Genomic DNA, 17,047 nt, shown 5'->3' with positions numbered 1-17,047 from the left:
GTCTCTGATATTCTGCCCTCCCAAGGGTCCAAGTTAGTTGACTGTTGGTTTTCCTGTGTAGTTACTATCCCCTTTAGGGTCCTCAATCCATCTCCATCTCATCCATATGGGTCTCAGATCTCCATCCAATGTTTGGCTGTTCGTCTCTGAATCTGTTTCAGTCAGTTGCTGGTTGAAGCCATTCAGAGGAGTTATGCTAAGCTCCTGTCACCAAGCATAACAGAGCATCATTAATAGTGTCAGGGAGTGGTGCTTGCCCATGGAATGGGTCTCAAGTTGAGCTGGTTATTGGTTGGCCCTTCCCTCAGTCTGCACTCCATCTTTGTCCCTGAATTTCTTGTAGACAAGTCAAATTTTGGGTGGAAATTTTTGTGTCATTCTTCCTCCACTAGGAGTCCTGCCTGGCTACAGGAGGTGGCCTCTACAGTTTACATATCCTAACTGCTATGGATAGGTTCACAACCAAAATACTACTATGCTTTTACATATTGCTAAAACTCATCTTACTTAAAGATATGGTGGTCTAAAAAATAGGGTTTTGTTTTCAAATAGTTGCAGAGTATGAAGACTAGAATGCTGGAAAGAGAAAGGAAATTATAGATGGAAAATTGGTTTTGAGAACGAGACTATTTCCTGTAACCTACTTCCCAGTGGAGAAACCAATACTATTAGCATTGACTTCAGAACTGGGGCATCAGCAAGCAAAAATCTTTAAAAGGTTTAATGTATACATGGAGACAACATATATGTTAAAATTGTGAAGAAGAATAAAAGTGTTAATATTAATGATTTTAATGGAACAGTAAGAACAAAGGACTGTCTCAAGAAGACTAAGATATATGGCCTCTCACTTAGGAAGGTCTGCTTTCTGTTGGGTGACAAAGCTCTTGTTAGTTGGTGAAAAGTTGATGCTTTGAGTGAAAGTTTTGGAGTAGATTTTAATTTCCCTAAAGGAATTTATTTTAAAATTCCTCCCTTTCTTATAAATTGCAGTACAAAGTGGTACTCCTTGCCATAGTCCATAGTCAATAAACACTGACAGACTGAAAGGTGTTCAGAGTGAGACTTCTGTCATTATTGTGCTCAGGATAGCACAGAGGGGCAGAACCCAGGAAAAGAAAATAGACTAGACAACTCAAGGAGATACCATACACAACAATTCTCATTTTGACAGGCATAGAAACCCATATTATAATATATGTAGACATGATCCACATAGTATAGTATCCTCAAGTTGCTCATTTTTGAAAGCAAAATGAATTACTGATTTTTTCTTTTCTTTTTTTTTTTTTTGGTTTATCTCTGTATAGCCCTGGTTGTCCTGGAACTCACTCTGTAGACCAGGCTGGTCTTGAACTCAGAAATCCACCTGCTTCTACCTCCCAAGTGCTGGGATTAAAGAAGTACGCCACCACTGCCCAGCTGAATTACTGATTCTTATAATGGTTTTGGGTCACATGGTCATCATATGCCTGATGATCACGTGGTTCCCATGTGTCTGCTGTGATGAGGTTACCTTATCCTTTCTGCTCCTGAAAGCAAATAATTAGAAATTGAGAAGTACTTTTATTTATTTTTTTTTAACAAGTTTTATTTTCTGGTGGGGAAACCTGGAAAGGAAATATCACTTGAAGTATAAATTAAGAAAATATCTAATAAAAAATGGAAAATAAAAAAAAGATTTCTACCTTATGTTCAGCATATGTGATCCTTTTCAGACTGGATTTAAGGTTTTACTTCCCAGTCTCAAAGTGTTGTTTTTGTCAGGTTTCAGCATAGTCCATTAACTTGGTCCTAGTTTTCTGATGAGAAGTTGTGAGAAGTACTTTTAAATCTGTCCTTTCAAACTGTGAGCACTCTGTCTATTCAATATGTCTACATAAGCCAGTCTTAAAATAATTTTAAAAAATATATGATGGTGTGGTGGTATAGGCTTATAGTCCGCTTATTCGAGTAGGAGGATTGCTATGAGTTCTAGACCACTTTGGCCTATAAACTAAGTCAATCTCTCTCTCTCTCTCTCTCTCTCTCTCTCTCTCTCTCTCTCTCTCTCTCAAATAATTAACAGATAAAATACATAGAACTAGGAAAATGAAAATAAAATACACTACAATAAATGGGTGAATATAAAAATTAATACATGTGTTCTTGTCCTTGTGCATATGTACATGTATGCACGCACACACACACACACACACACACATACACACACACATGCCTATATTCTTACTGCTATTAATATTTATACTTATATCTCTATCTATCATATGTCCATCTATATGTAACAAGGGCATTGTTTAAATTTCAGTTTTGCTAATATATATGTATATATTTGCATGTGGGTGGGGTTATCTAGGATCCCCAAAGTGTCCCTTCAGAGGAGGATATGGAACACCACTCTCACCATACCCCATGATTCCCAGACACCATGAAATGGGCTCTTTTTCCCTATCATGTACTGTTGGTCATGATGGGTGCTTTACCACAGGCACAAAAGCAGCAGTGCCAATATAAACTGTAATCTCTGAATGTATCATGTAAAATGAAATTTCTCTATGACCTAATTAATCCAGAAAGTATGTGTTACAGTAACAGGAAACTGACTAACATTCTTTGTGATCTTTCAGGTAATAACTGAGGAGGTTCTAGTAGATTCTAATCTGATCATTTATCTTTGCTTCTCAGGAATCAATTTCTTCTTCCACCCAATTCTCTGCTCTTGACCCTTTAATAACAACAGGGGAAGCCATGAACTACTTTATACATTGCAAGGATATATCATCAAGCCATGCATCTTTTGTCTCTAATGCCATACTTTATTTGTGATTGCGGTCCCACTTGAGCTTGTTCAATATTTCTTTTACAAACCTATGCCTCTCTTAGTCTGTGCCATCTGCCTCCACTAGATCAAGTATATCAGTATATATTCATACTCAAAGATTTTCCAATTTGTCCTCAAAGCACAGTCTATCAAGTTAACACCTTTCGCTGCCATTACCTTATCCTCTCTGACTCTACTAAGAAGATCTCCTTCAATATATCACAAAATACGATCCTTTCACTAAAAAAATGCTCCCCCTCATCTTATTAATAGGGTGAAGCTTTCCATCTCTTTCTCTTTTTCCTACTGTGTATGTATTAAGCATGTACACATGTGTAGGTATGGGTCTGCAAGCATATGGTGCAAATGTAAATTTCAGCATACAACCTTGAATATAAATTCTCAGATGTCTTCTAACTTTCTATATTTTGTTTCAAACAAACTCTCCCTGTCCTGAAGCTTTACCAATAAGACCAGGATTGCTAACCCATGAGCTTGTAGGGGTCCTTCTGTCTCTGAGTTATCTAACCCTTGATGAGATTACACGCACATAGCACTGTGTGTTCACAGTGGGTTTTTATGTGAGTTCTAGGAATCCAACTCAGATCTTGCCTTCTCTGGTCAGAAATCTCCTCAGCTTCTTCAAAGCTTTTCACTTGATTCTAGGACATCACATTCTCTTGGTATCTTTTGTTCTTCCCTCACAAGAAACCATTTCTCAGAAAATGTTCCAGTGTTGTATTGACAGTTTGATGATGAATTCCTGTACTCTGTCAACACGTATCTGTTTGCACTGCAAAAACATTCCATATGCAACCTCAAGAACGAATGCTCTAGCTATCTCAGGTCTTCTTCAGGCTACAACTCCTACACTGAGACATCCAGGAGTACCCCTACTTCATAGCTTGCTCAATTGTCTGCTCAATATATGTACTAGAATGATGAACCAATGATTCCATTGTTTCCCAATTGAAATCCTAATATTTTTAGGGTCCTCTGCCTTGAACATCCCCACCTCCAAGCACGCTTCTGTTCAAACTGTCCTCCCGCCTCTGCAAACTCTCAGTCTAATTGTTGAAGCTGAAGAAGCCATGTCATCTTTGTCCTTTTCTTAGGTCATAATACACAACCTCTGCCTTGGAAAACACTTTTAAGATATAATCCAATTATTTCATTTCAAATTTAAAGTATGTGCCCTGGTCTGAACCACCAGCATGTCATTCCTGAATCACTGTACGTCTGTGTAAACTGGGTTCTCTGTCAACTCCACGCCCTCATACAATCTGTTCCTAATACACCCAACAATGAAATCATGCATATCACTGCACACATTCCTACAATGGCTGGACCGCCCATCGAGAAAAAACATGTACTTAGCTTATTGACTGAAGCTGTACATAGTTTGCACCTTTGCAGTTCTTCTGTCTGTCTCTTTTCACACACCTTTTGTTCACTTGCTGGTCTTTGAACATTTTAGGTCATACCTATCATTCCTTTTCAGAGCCTTTATATCTGGTGTTCTTTCTTTTCCTTCACTTTCAGTCTAGTAACCATCAAGGTTACTTAAGTACTTTCCTATTCAGCCCAGGTTTCACTGTGTCAATGAGATCTGCCTTATTTAAATGAATGGATATTATTTGATAATGATGATGTGATGATGACAATGATGATGATAATGATGAAGATAAAATAATACAAGCTCAAATTATCTGTGGCATCTTTTCCAGTGACATCTGTGTAGGTTAGCTTTTTCCTTATCCTTACTCCTTACAGTTGATACCCACTATATTCCCATTTCACAGAGGAGAAAATGAAGGCTTAGGTTGCTCCAAGATCCTCCACTAGCAAATGAAGAAACTGAATATTTTATATACAGATGACTGTGTCAGATACACTAATGCACCCTGAAATTTCCCTTCAAGAATTGACTTATGGCCTAGTTGTGAGAAGTACTCAACTCACTACCTGTAGTAGGGATCCCATCAGCTTTTGAGCTGACATTATGCTGCCTTGGATGCTTGGCTAGAAAGGCAAGTCATTTCTCTCTTACAAGGAGATTCCTTTGCACCAGATCTTTATGTTGTCCTGACAAAGACATTCATATCTAAGATACACTACAGACCATGTTTAACCCTGCATCCTCCTTTTGTTTTTGTAGATTTCCCCCAATGTTTTATTTAAGTTTCATTTCAGATTTTACTTCCCAAAATATTTAAACCAGAATCAAATGAAACCCAAGGACCAAAATGGATGACACTGGCAAAAAGCAAGGGAAAGGATGGACAATCTTCATGTACAAGTCATAGAAGCCCAGCAATAGGGACTTACTTATTTTCACATTTTCATCGTCTCTTTCTAACAAAAGACTCAGAGTGGTGGAAAATCATCAGAACTCTCTCAATATGGGAAACCCCAGGGTTGCAGACGTTTGAGAATAGGACCCATGTGCTCAAAATTGAATTCAGAGAAAAACCACAGGGGTCTGCCATATAAAATTGAATGCCTTCCTGCCCTGTGATGCCAGACACATGCACATTAAAAGGTAATGAATAGTGTTTCATGTTCTGACATCATTGCTGTGAGAAATGCCACTTAGTACAATGAACATATCTCTCAGAAATATTCACTGATGCTTCAGAGCACCGTATCATATGCTGACGTGCAACGATTGCTGATAGACATGCAGCGGTCATAACAGTAAAACAGAAATAGCAACAGCAATGCCTCCCTGTTGGTTTGTGTGAGAATTAAATGAGATAACACATTATACAAAGCCCAGGATGGAGCTGAGACGGCTTAGTTGGTAAAGTGATTGCTGGATATAAAAGGACAACCTGGATTTGGATTCTCGGCACCCATGTAAAAAGCCAGGCACAGCGGCTTATGCCCGTAGCCCCAGTGCCCAGGAGGTGATAACTGGAGAATTGTTATAGCTTGCTGGCCAACCATTCTTCCTAATCAGTGAGCTCCAGGTTCAGTGAGACACTCTGTTTCAACAAAAAGGAGGTATGATGACTGGAGAAATGGCTCAGCAGACTTGCTGAGAACTAGACATGGCAATGTCATAGTGGGTGAGGCTCTTCCTACACCATTTAGCAATCAAGAAAAATGTCTCCACAGACATACCCACATACAAATGTGATAGAGACAATGCCTCTGCTCCCCTTTCTTAGGTGGAGATGACAACCAAGATTAACCATCACACCATTATATTACACTCAACCAGTCAGCAACAGAGAGCCCTAAACTAGATTTCTTCAGTGTAAGAAATACCATAAAAAATTTTGAAGCTTGAATTGGGCACGATGTTCAGCTAGCAAGCAGCTCCTCATATCACCCTGGGTCTGATGGTTATACTTCGGGTTTTAAGGAGGCATAACCTCATTTATGAAACTTGCACTCTAAAATATCCAGTGTGTGACTAGTATGAGGTAGGGAATGCACTCTCAAAGAAAATTTCTTTAGCCTCATCATACAGATATAATGACAGCTTGACCAATTACTTACTGCAGATACAATAGGTGTCCTATAAAATGATAAACCATCTTTATTTGCATAAGTGCACTATGGTGTTTATGCAATGAGTGAATGGAGCAACTATGCTTCTCAGAATTTACTGCCATCATTATGAGGTGCAAGACCATGCTTGCAACTTTTCTGCAAGGTAGTAGATATCACTTTCAAAGTAAGAAGAAAAAAAATGAGAGGAAAGGTGACCCAGGCATTCACATTTTTTTTTTATTTTTATTTATTTATTTTTTTTTTACTGTTGCCTGAAACTAGTAAGGTAGCTTGCTTTTAAGTATGCATTTTATTAGGATCTGTTAGCAATGGCTTTAACTGTTATTTTGTTGGTAGTTTTTTTTTTTTGTAAACACTGTAATTAGCTTTGAAGATAAAATAGCAAGTTTGTACACAGTGATTTAGCTGGAAGGCCTAGGGAGGTCTGGTTTGACGGGTTAACAGCCCATAATTATACCACAGTATCTTAGACCTTAGACATGAGCTCCCACCTGTAGAGCAGAAGGGAAAGCCTTGGGCTTTAGCAAGGAGGCTGACTTTCTGAGCTGATAGGTGTCCTGAGCCACAGGAATTTAGGAGCCAGGTTAACCTAAATACATTTCATGTCTCTCCATCTTTCCTTCCCTTTCTCTCTCTTTCCTCCATCCAACCCCTCTCTCCCTCTCAAGGTATCTAGAGATGTAATTTTTTAAAAATGTACTAGTTTACTTTAGTACAGGGGCAAGGTGTGGGGTGCATATGAAGGAAATGTTTATTTTCCTTCACACCTAAGGCAGGAGAAAATTGCTTCCAATTCTATACCAGGAAACATGCCTGTCTGCTTTACACATTATGAAGGTGGCAGGAAGGAAACAAAAGGTGACAACAACACTCACACCTAGCTCTCTACTCTCTCTGGTAGCTTCTTTGTGTTCCATTAAAACACCAAGAACCAGTCTGATTTGAGGGTCTATGTCTATTGGACTCCCCTACACAATCAGATGTGATTCACCCTCATCAAGTGTCTCAAGCTAAGCTGAGTGGAACTCCCAACTTCCCCAGGATGTAACGTGTAGTTAGGATGAATCATGTACATATCTTAAGAACTGTTCTATTCACTTTGACCTGGCCTATTCATTTTTATCAATAGTTCTCAGACTTCCTAGTGCTGCAACCCTTTAATACAGTTCCTTTTGTTATGGTGATGCCCAACCATAAAATTATTTTCATTGTTAATTTATAACTGTAATTCTGCTACTGTTTTGAATCACACTGCAAATACCTGTGTTTTTCAATGGTCTTAGGCAACCACTGCCAAAGGGTCATTCAATTCCCAAAGGGGTATCATCCCACAGGATGAGAAATGCTGGTTTATATATCTATTTATGCTAAGCACACACATATTCAAGTTTCTGATAGTCCCAAACTCTTTCACATGTTCTAAATATCAAAGGAACCATAGTGTGCAGAACATGGGACTTCAAGTCAAGGAAGCATGGGTTCAAGTCTATATTTACATATTTACTAATTACTCAGTAAGATAGGACCTTAGAAAGTAAAATTGACCTTTTCAAATAATTTCTTCATTTTTCTAATAGAGATAATGATGACTACTTCCTAATTCTCTGTGAAAATGAAAATAGATAATGCAGTTAAACATATCTCTGAGAACTGCAATACATATGAATGGCCTACTCTACCCAGGCAGATGTAGAAAATATTTATGACATTATTAATACATATAATCTATCCTTTCCTATCATGGAGTCACCTAACTACACATGCTGGAAATGGAAATAAAGCAAGTACAGGCATACATTAACAAATTTGCATATGGGTACACACCCACACCCACACTCACACACTCAAAAGTTATTCATAAAGAATGCTGATAGAAGTAATATACATATACATATATATTTTTAAATATATAAAATATATAATTATTCAATACAATATATTATAGGGATATATATAATAGAATCTATAGATATATATTATGTATCACAATATACTATTATATCACCATATAATATACATTACTATAACACTATGTGTATATAGTATTATGTTTTATACACACTACATATATTGATATATAATTCCAAAGAGTTAATTTTATGCTACATAGTGACATCATCCATCCTGGATATTAGCAGGTAGGAATTTGTTTGTACACTTAGTCTTGAATAAATAACATATACAATTAGATTTCTGGTATTTAAAAGAAGTATGAACCTTGACAACCCTGCATTGTCCTACATAAGAGCACATGTATTTAAGCAGATGTGTAGAATGAGTCCCCTTAAACAGGCTTCTTGCTTTAGAGTAATTTTTATAAATATTATCATTTAAAGAAGGGGAAGCTATCCACAGCTGGATTCCATAAAGTAGAGGGTAAAATGAAATCTTTCCAATACTCATAGGAGCATAAAATATAATAAAACAAAATATATTATAATAACAAGTACAAAGTACCTTAACAATTGGCCCAGACATGCAATTTATATGAAAAGAGTAATCTTGGGCTATCTCAGCACTCCTTCTAAGTTCAAGATCTCCTTCATTCCCTCAACAGCATGGTCAAACAATTTTCATTTTTTTTTTCATTCATATACTCTGTTATAGGTTGAACTGTGTCTCTAAAACAATATCAATCACACTGCAGAGAGAACCCCATGCCTAGGAGTAGTTGGCCAATATAATATTTGGTGTGTGTGTTTGTGTGTGTGTGTGTTTGTATGGTGTGTGTGTGTTTATGTGTGTGTATGGTGTGTGTCTGTGTGTCTGTGTGTATGAGTGTGTATGGTATGTGTCTGTGTGTATGTGTGTGTGTGTGTCTTTGTGTGTATGGTGTGTGTCTCTGTGTGTGTACTATATTTGCTTTGTTTTTGTATTTTTAAAAAGTTTATTTGTTTTGATCTTCACTCACTGTTCTTATTTTTGAGAGAGTGAAAGGAAAAACAGGAAGCTATGAGGGTTAAGAGGTAGAGAAGAAGTAAACTTAGAAATAAGTTTAAAGAAGAAATTTCTGGTTTCTTTGGAGACTCAGTTGTGTCATGTGATGCTTTTCTGAAAACTACCTAATGAGGGGATGTTTTTGCTGAAGCAGACACATGGGAGGATATTTTGCTGAGAACTGTTTTTTTTTGTTTTGTTTTGTTTTGTTTTGTTTTGTTTTGTTTTTGGAAGCAGCCTGGATTAAAAGCATGCGATGTTTTGCTACAGTAGATGCTTCAGAGAACACATGATATTTGGAAAGACTATAAATATAAGCCAACAGACAGTGGCCAACACTGTGTGGTCTCCCTTGGGCTTTGCTAATACTGGTCTTCATTGATGATGTTCTGGCATTGGTTGGCCTTACCTTTTTCACTGATCACCATTTGTCATGACTTCGTAGAGAGAAATGTACCAAATAAGTGTTGGTGGTGTTCTGGCTTCTTGTTGCTTCCTTAAACTTGTGCTGGATAGCAGAGCCTCATAGTTTCTTCTGGATAGAACTGTCATTGTTGATTAATGAATGGTGTTTGCCAGAGGATCAAGCTACTCCTGTTGATTTCTGTGAACTGAATTGCTGATATCCTGACAATGAAGATGAAATTCATCCCTAAGGACTAATCCTAAACAGGCACATCCTTTTTTGCCCTATTTACCTTTCATTTCCACTACCTTTTGTGGGTAGTGAGCAGGAAGGAACATTAAAGCATTTAAGTACCCTTATTAAAACAGGTTTTGCACAAGTGTAGGGGAATGCTACATCAGGGAAGCGGGAGTGTGTGGGTTGGTGAGCAGGAGTGGGGATGGGATGGGGGGGGTTTGGACAGGAAACCAGGAAAGGGGATAACATTTGAAATACAAATAAAGAAAATATCTAATAAAATTTTTAAAAAAATCTTCACAAAAAAATAGGTTTTGAAAAATACAAGCCTACATAATTCTTTAAAACCATCAAAATAAAAGAGCTCAATAGAATATATTCTAACCCAATATGACTGGCATACTTATAAAGAAGAGAATTTCAAGCCATGTATACCAAGAGGGTAGATGACATGATGGGAAAAGGTAGCCATCTAAAAATAAAAGAATTTCAGAGACTGAAAGGTAGCTAGGAAAGTTATGAGACAGATGTACTCCCCAGAGCTGTCAAAGATCAAGTGGTCTTGTAATATCTTCATGTAAGAGGATTCATTAACTGTTGTTTTAAGTCATGGCTCTGTAACAGCCTTCCTAGGAAATGAATTCAGTGAGTCCCAGAGAGATTAAATTAATGGCTGGATTTCATATCTTTATTGAATTCTCATCTCTGAAGACTTAGACCTTTTCATTTGCCTATAACAAACACCATTTCCTCAATCCTATAGTCTTCTTCCATTTCCCATCGCAAATATCTGTTATGGAACTCTTAATAGGTATCAATGTGCATTCAGAGTAGCCAAATAGAGATGTCAACCATGTCTGCATGAACCTCTATCTTTACAGAAATAATGTACTGAAACTTTACACTGCAAACATACCTGTTATGGGGTTTCTATCTACTCTCAATAAATATTGCCCATTATTTTTTAATAGACAAATACAAATAATTTATCCTTTCTTTGACTTCCATGAATAACAAGATATCTGTATCAGGCAAAGATTTCTTCATTAGAAGATATCAAGGAAGGCTTATCAGGGGCTTTTACACTAGTAAAACAAAGCAATATCTACAGCAATTACTAACATTTGATGAGAGCCAGCAAGGGAAGCCAGTCACTGTGCAACAAGCATTACCTACTTGCTTTCATTTAATCAGTTTGAACCTCCTGCACTTGTTTGCAAGCTACTGAGGTTATCTCTCCTTAGGACAATATAATTAATGATGAAAAGATCTGAACCTTTTGAGCAATAGGCACATAAATAATAAATACTCAAAACAAAATTTACATAATCCAGGTCTCTATACTATCATCACCACATATTGACTGCCATTGATTTCATTTATTGACAAATACAGAGACAGAAAACTTCTGGTATTGCTGGTCAGTGTTTGCCATGCTTCCCCACATCTAACTTTAGCATTTTAATTCAATCCATTCCTGTTCTTGTCCTATTTTTGTTATGGTAAAATATAATATTTTCTAGTACCTGCATTGAATTCACCATTTATATTAATGTATATATGGGTTTGATATTTTTATATGTTTATTTATGAAGCATTCTAGTCCAGTTTGGCTTCCAAGTTATGGCTGGTTCTCCACCATCATACTCACCAGTGCTCAGACTGTGAACTCAAGTCTCACTGCTCAACTGAAGTTTTGGATGTTTTTAAAGAATATTTTAATTATCTCCTATGTGTATATGAGTTTTGCCTTTATGTGTATCTGTGTACCACAGGTGCTTGTCCTTGAGAAGGTAGTGAACCTCCATCTGGATTCTGGGAATTAAATCCTGATTCTTTGCAACAACAAGTGCTTTAAACCACAGAAACATTTGGATTGGATTTTTGAACAGTGTCAATGCAGGGGAATGGATGAAAAGTAGGGAAATGGAAAATTAAATTCTTGAGAGGATCTTAACTAATAATGAATTTTTGGAAGGTTTACCAGTTGGTAATATCTGCTTTTGTTGCCTCTGAAAGAAAAGAAAACATGGAATTACAATTCTCTTTTTACTAGCTGTAGCACCTGAAAGTTCCCAGATAGATTATGTCAGAGATGCTGGGCCAATTTTGCATCTGTACACCTTTGTGCTCCTATTTAAAATGATTTGATTTTGATATGCAAAAGCGAACAATCAAATGTGAGGGAAGATTATATTGTCACAACGCCTTCACCTCCTGCCTACTCTAATTATGTGGTCTATTAGAGAAGGAGATTAAAACCATACCATCAAAACATAGAAAATGTATTTCATAAGTACAAAATAAAATCTACATTTATCTTGCTCTGGTGGAGTCACCACAAGTTATTAAACAGACTTGGGAAGGAATCAAAAATGGTCCTGAATATAGCCAGTGATGACATTTATATTCTTTACTATAAAGTCAGTTTGTACTCACTGATCAGAAAATTGTCCAAATCACTGTGAAAATGTAGGGTAGGGCCTGTGAATAAAGACTACATCTCATCAGTGTGGCTGTGCTTCTAAACATGGATGCTGTTTATGAAGATATAGACAGGTTGCTTATCTCTCTTTCATATGGATCTGTTCATCTATCGATAGGAGCTCCACAAGCAGAACATTCCAGCTGATAAGTCCCGAATGTTGCATGTCACAGAGAAAACACTGAAAAGAATGGATAGGGTTTTTTTTTCTATTTTATTGGGGGGGGTAGGGTGAAAATTGATTGGAAGGAAATTAAGAGTAATTAAATATTTTAATTTGAGAAGGAATATCTTATTTACCTTGGGTGTCAGGTGCAAATAGAAAATGAAATTGAAGTTTCTAAAGAGGGAAAGAGAGAGAGAGAGAGAGAGAGAGAGAGAGACAGAGAGAGAGACAGAGAGAGAGACAGAGAGAGACAGAGACAGAGAGATGACAGGGACTATTCTTAAAATTCTGTGCTATTAAGAACTTGCTTTTAATATGTTTCTCTCAAATGGCAAGGACCATCAACACATGAACACAACCACCCATTAAACAACTTGCTCAAGATATTGTCATAGCTGAGAACATTCTTTTTTATGCTTTCTACCAGTCAAATTCTCCTTACTAAACTGACAAGATGTCAAAAACAAAAACAAAACAAACAAAAACAACCCTCTTTCTTAAACTTAAAACAAACCCGATAAATCAGAGCTATTATGGAAGCCGCCCGCCCCCTACACTTTGCTGGTATCTTTTGGGCATTGTGATTATGATGGTTTTCTTGATGAAAAGGTAAGGTAAGTGTGATTACATCAGGGTCATTATTTTCTTCTGGTTCCAAGCACAGAGCCCATAATACAGGAGATACTCAGTAAATATGAGCTGGGTGTCTGGCTGGATTACTGCAATAGGGAAGAATAGGTAAAACCTTTCCATAGTTACATTCCTATATCGTCTTTTAATGGTTTACAAAATATCACTGCTCTCAGAGGTACCTCTGCCTCACAGTGCACTGTATTACATTTAATTGAAAAATCTTGACTTTTATATTCGTCAGTCAGCAGAGATTAGGAAGAGGAGCAGTGAGAGAAGTTAGAAAGGGGCTGGATGACTGTTACCTGCATAGGATTAAATAGGAGACATGAGTTCTATTGGTATATACCATGCTATTGGAATGATAGTTCAGAACAATTAACCATAAAATTTATTTAGAAACAAAATAACAGAATTTGAAAGTCTCCAGCATAAAGGAATGTGTTGAAATTGCTGAGAATGCTTGTTACTTTGACTCGACTTGTTCATTACACATAGAATTCATGTATCAAATAATATGCTACTCCATAAATTTGTACAATTATTATGCTCCACTGAAAGAAAAATTCAAAAATATGTGTAGGATCATACCTTTGAAGTTTTAGATTTGGGAGCAAAAAAAAAAAAAAGGACATTATAAGGTATAGTGGAGGGCTTAATAGGAATAAGGATGGTAAAATGAATATAATATAAAATAGAGTAATTTCTAGGCAAGTTTTAAACAGGAATGGGGTGTCTGATGGGAAAGAAGGGGTGTGGGAAAGATTAACTCAAACTAAGGCCATATGAAATCACATGGAACCCTATTATTTTAATTAAATGCATAATTGTAAAATGATTTTGAATAGAGGTACCATGCATGAGTGGATGATGCTGATCTCAGAAGTCATGAATTTTGAAGCAAAATAATTTCAGTTCTAGGTGTACAATTCTTCCCTAGGAGGTGTTGTCCAGGAAGGTTCTTGTGGCCTCTTAAACTATATAGGTTATAGCTAAGGACCTTTATTGCCTATTAGAACTATATGGTAACACCCTATTTCTGAAGACACCACACACCTTGGTTATATAAAACAAAATCACGCTGACACCAAGCTAGAAGCTTCCTCATTGCTGACCTGCCTTAACAGCACAGGGAGTTGCTTGGTAAGCAGTTGGGGAAGGTCAGCAATGGTCTTCTCCAGATTTGGAACCTGCGTGCTAAAAATCCTGACTTTTCAAATGAGAGTTCCTTATTGGTGCAATGCCTGGATGATAGTTATGTGGCTAAGTGAATTCCAGTTGGATCCAAGGTCTATGTAGGAGGGGAGTCCGTGCCTGGTTCAACAAACCTGGCTAGAGACTGGGGAAGCTGTAAGCACTAGGAATAAATCAATTGCTCCTATTTTGTTGGATAAACATATGGTCACACTGTCTCCTGCCTCCTAAATATGTCTATTTATCCCCATTGTCTAGTGCTGTGCCTTGACCCAACAGGTTTCTTTTTGTACAAATGGCAGTTAAGGCAGAGATTGATGTTTTATCAACATGTTGAAGTCAAGTCACTTCTTGGTACTTATCAGTAAACAGGCTACCTAGAATGTTACTTACAAAGCCCAAGAGAGTTAGCAGAAAGAGTGAGCAATCTGAAAATGAGGAGAGGCCCATGCAGCACGGTCTTAGGACCATGAAATAGTCATGGCACCCATGAACTCATACTGGCTAAGACTGACATCATATAGCCTATATAGAATTGAATCTGACAACACTGAGTCATACATAGATGCAGAGAGATTCACAGGGCCCTGCCCAGTGCATGTTAAAGGCTGCTAGAACTAAATATCGCATATAGAAAATATAGTTAGGGTGCGAGAATCAGTGGAGCTAATCTGGAAGTTGTTACGTGAAGGGCTCTATAGATTTTTTATTTGTGAGATGAAGGCAGCTTAATGACACTGGACTGTGGAAACCATTTTTAAAGCATAAAAATCGGGAATGTATCATACATCTTCTTCTTAAACAAAAACCTGGAGTCTTAAAAAATAGCTCATTGCCTTCTTATCCACACAGAGTGTTGCCTTAATATTAGTGGTCATTTAATTACATCTATAATGATGGCCACATGAATCCTACCATTACTATAAATAAGAAAGTAGAAATCTGGACCAACTAAGCTACAACTCAACTCAGTTGGTAGATGCCTGACAACCTAAAAATATGTGTGCATGTATGTTAGTTCACTTTCTGTTAGAGTATTTGAAGAGCACAGGCAGGGCCACTTTTAAAGAAACAAAGCTTCTAGGTCCTGCTTCTGGAGGCAGTGATGAAGACATATACCAAATGCATCAGGTACTGTTCTCATTCCTTCAACAAAATACCTGAAAGAGCAATTTAAGGGAGGTTTGATGGTATGCCACTCGATCATGACAATGGGGTGATTAGACACATTGCATCCACAGGTAGGAAACAGAGTGATGAGTGCCGTTGCTTAGCTGGCATTTCCCTACATATTCAGTCTGGATTTTCAACACATGGGATGATCCTACCCTCATTCAAAGATGTCATTCTTCCCCAGTTCTACCTCCCTGGAAGTACCATCATGGATATAATACTGAAAGAGGCATGTTACCTAAATGATTCTAAACTCAACAAGACAAATCGAGCCATGACACTGAGGTTCTTTGTCAGATGGGATCCTCTGGTGTCTCAGGGCAGAACAAAGAATCACATGGGGAGAGAAACTGAGTCATTTCTGTTGTTCATTGGGATGTTTTTTACGTGTTCCACACAGCTCTCGTCCTTTCTTACTAGGCTACAGTTTCACATGGTCAAGATGAGTCCCTCCAGGCACCATTTAATCTTAATTAACTTCAAAGGCTTCTTATTCCAAATACAAAATAACAGTCTGATTAAGCCACCCCCTTTTAAATACCCCAAAATTCGCAATAAATTCAATATGAGCTTTTATGAAGCACTTCACACCATACTAGTGGGCATATGTGCATTTGGGAATGGATGGTATTTAGTATTGCTATTACAGCTTTTGTTCTGCAATTGGCTTAAATCGTTAGCAAAGACACACTCTTCTGGCCTTATACACCCATGTATCAGCACACACCCACACAGGAAACAGCTCCGCAAACATCTGGGTCCTGGAATTTTCGTCACACAGATGCTGTTTTTAATTGCACAGTAGGTACTTGGAATTCGTGATCTCCTGAAAGCATTAGTGTGAGCCAATAAAAGTTTTGAGGCACCTTCAACTTCTGAGTTCCCTACATAGTTCTCTTTTGGCAAATAATTTACTTCTCTCCTGGCAAAATTGCAGGGGTTTGCATTTGTGCTGAAGCAGCAGCTATGCCCACTTTGCAGAACACTAGCCACCTGAAAAACAGTCACACAGAAAATAAGTGCTCCCATAGAAGATATGGGTTCTTTTTAATCTTATTTATAAAAGCAGCAATTATGCCTGCAGAGGAATGAAGCACACACGACGGGTCCTTTGGCAGATTTCCAGAAAGGAAGGCAGTGTCTCTTGTGTTTAACCTTGAAGTACACTTCCTCACAATCTTGTCATGATTGATAATAGCTGGAGACAAGTAAACTGCTCAAACTTCAAGTGTATAATGATTACAGCATTCAATCCTGGTTGTTTGTTTTTTTTGTTTCTTTTTTATTTTACTTTTAAGGAAGAAATGCTCTCTGATTTTTTTCCTGTTGGATGATTATTCTTCTGGGGGAAACACTGAGTCATACCTCCCGCAGCAGCCCCCTTGCTTTAGGAATGTAGGTTCTCCTGAAGAAGTGCTGTGCTTGGGGAGAAGCAGCATTCTTAGCTCTGGAGTTGTACCTTTTTTTTTTTTTTTT

At 37.5% G+C, this 17,047-nt stretch overlaps 1 protein-coding gene across 1 annotated transcript in view; it reads right to left on the bottom strand.

The window, feature by feature from the left end:
- Grm7 (glutamate metabotropic receptor 7) overlaps positions 1-17,047 on the bottom strand; it is a 906,484-nt gene that overhangs the window by 774,831 nt on the left and 114,606 nt on the right. The gene's annotated exons all lie outside the window — the stretch shown is intronic.

This window comes from Mastomys coucha, unplaced genomic scaffold (assembly GCF_008632895.1).
Source record: "Mastomys coucha isolate ucsf_1 unplaced genomic scaffold, UCSF_Mcou_1 pScaffold20, whole genome shotgun sequence".
NCBI lineage: Eukaryota > Metazoa > Chordata > Mammalia > Rodentia > Muridae > Mastomys > Mastomys coucha.
This window is presented reverse-complemented; position numbering and strand designations above follow the sequence as displayed.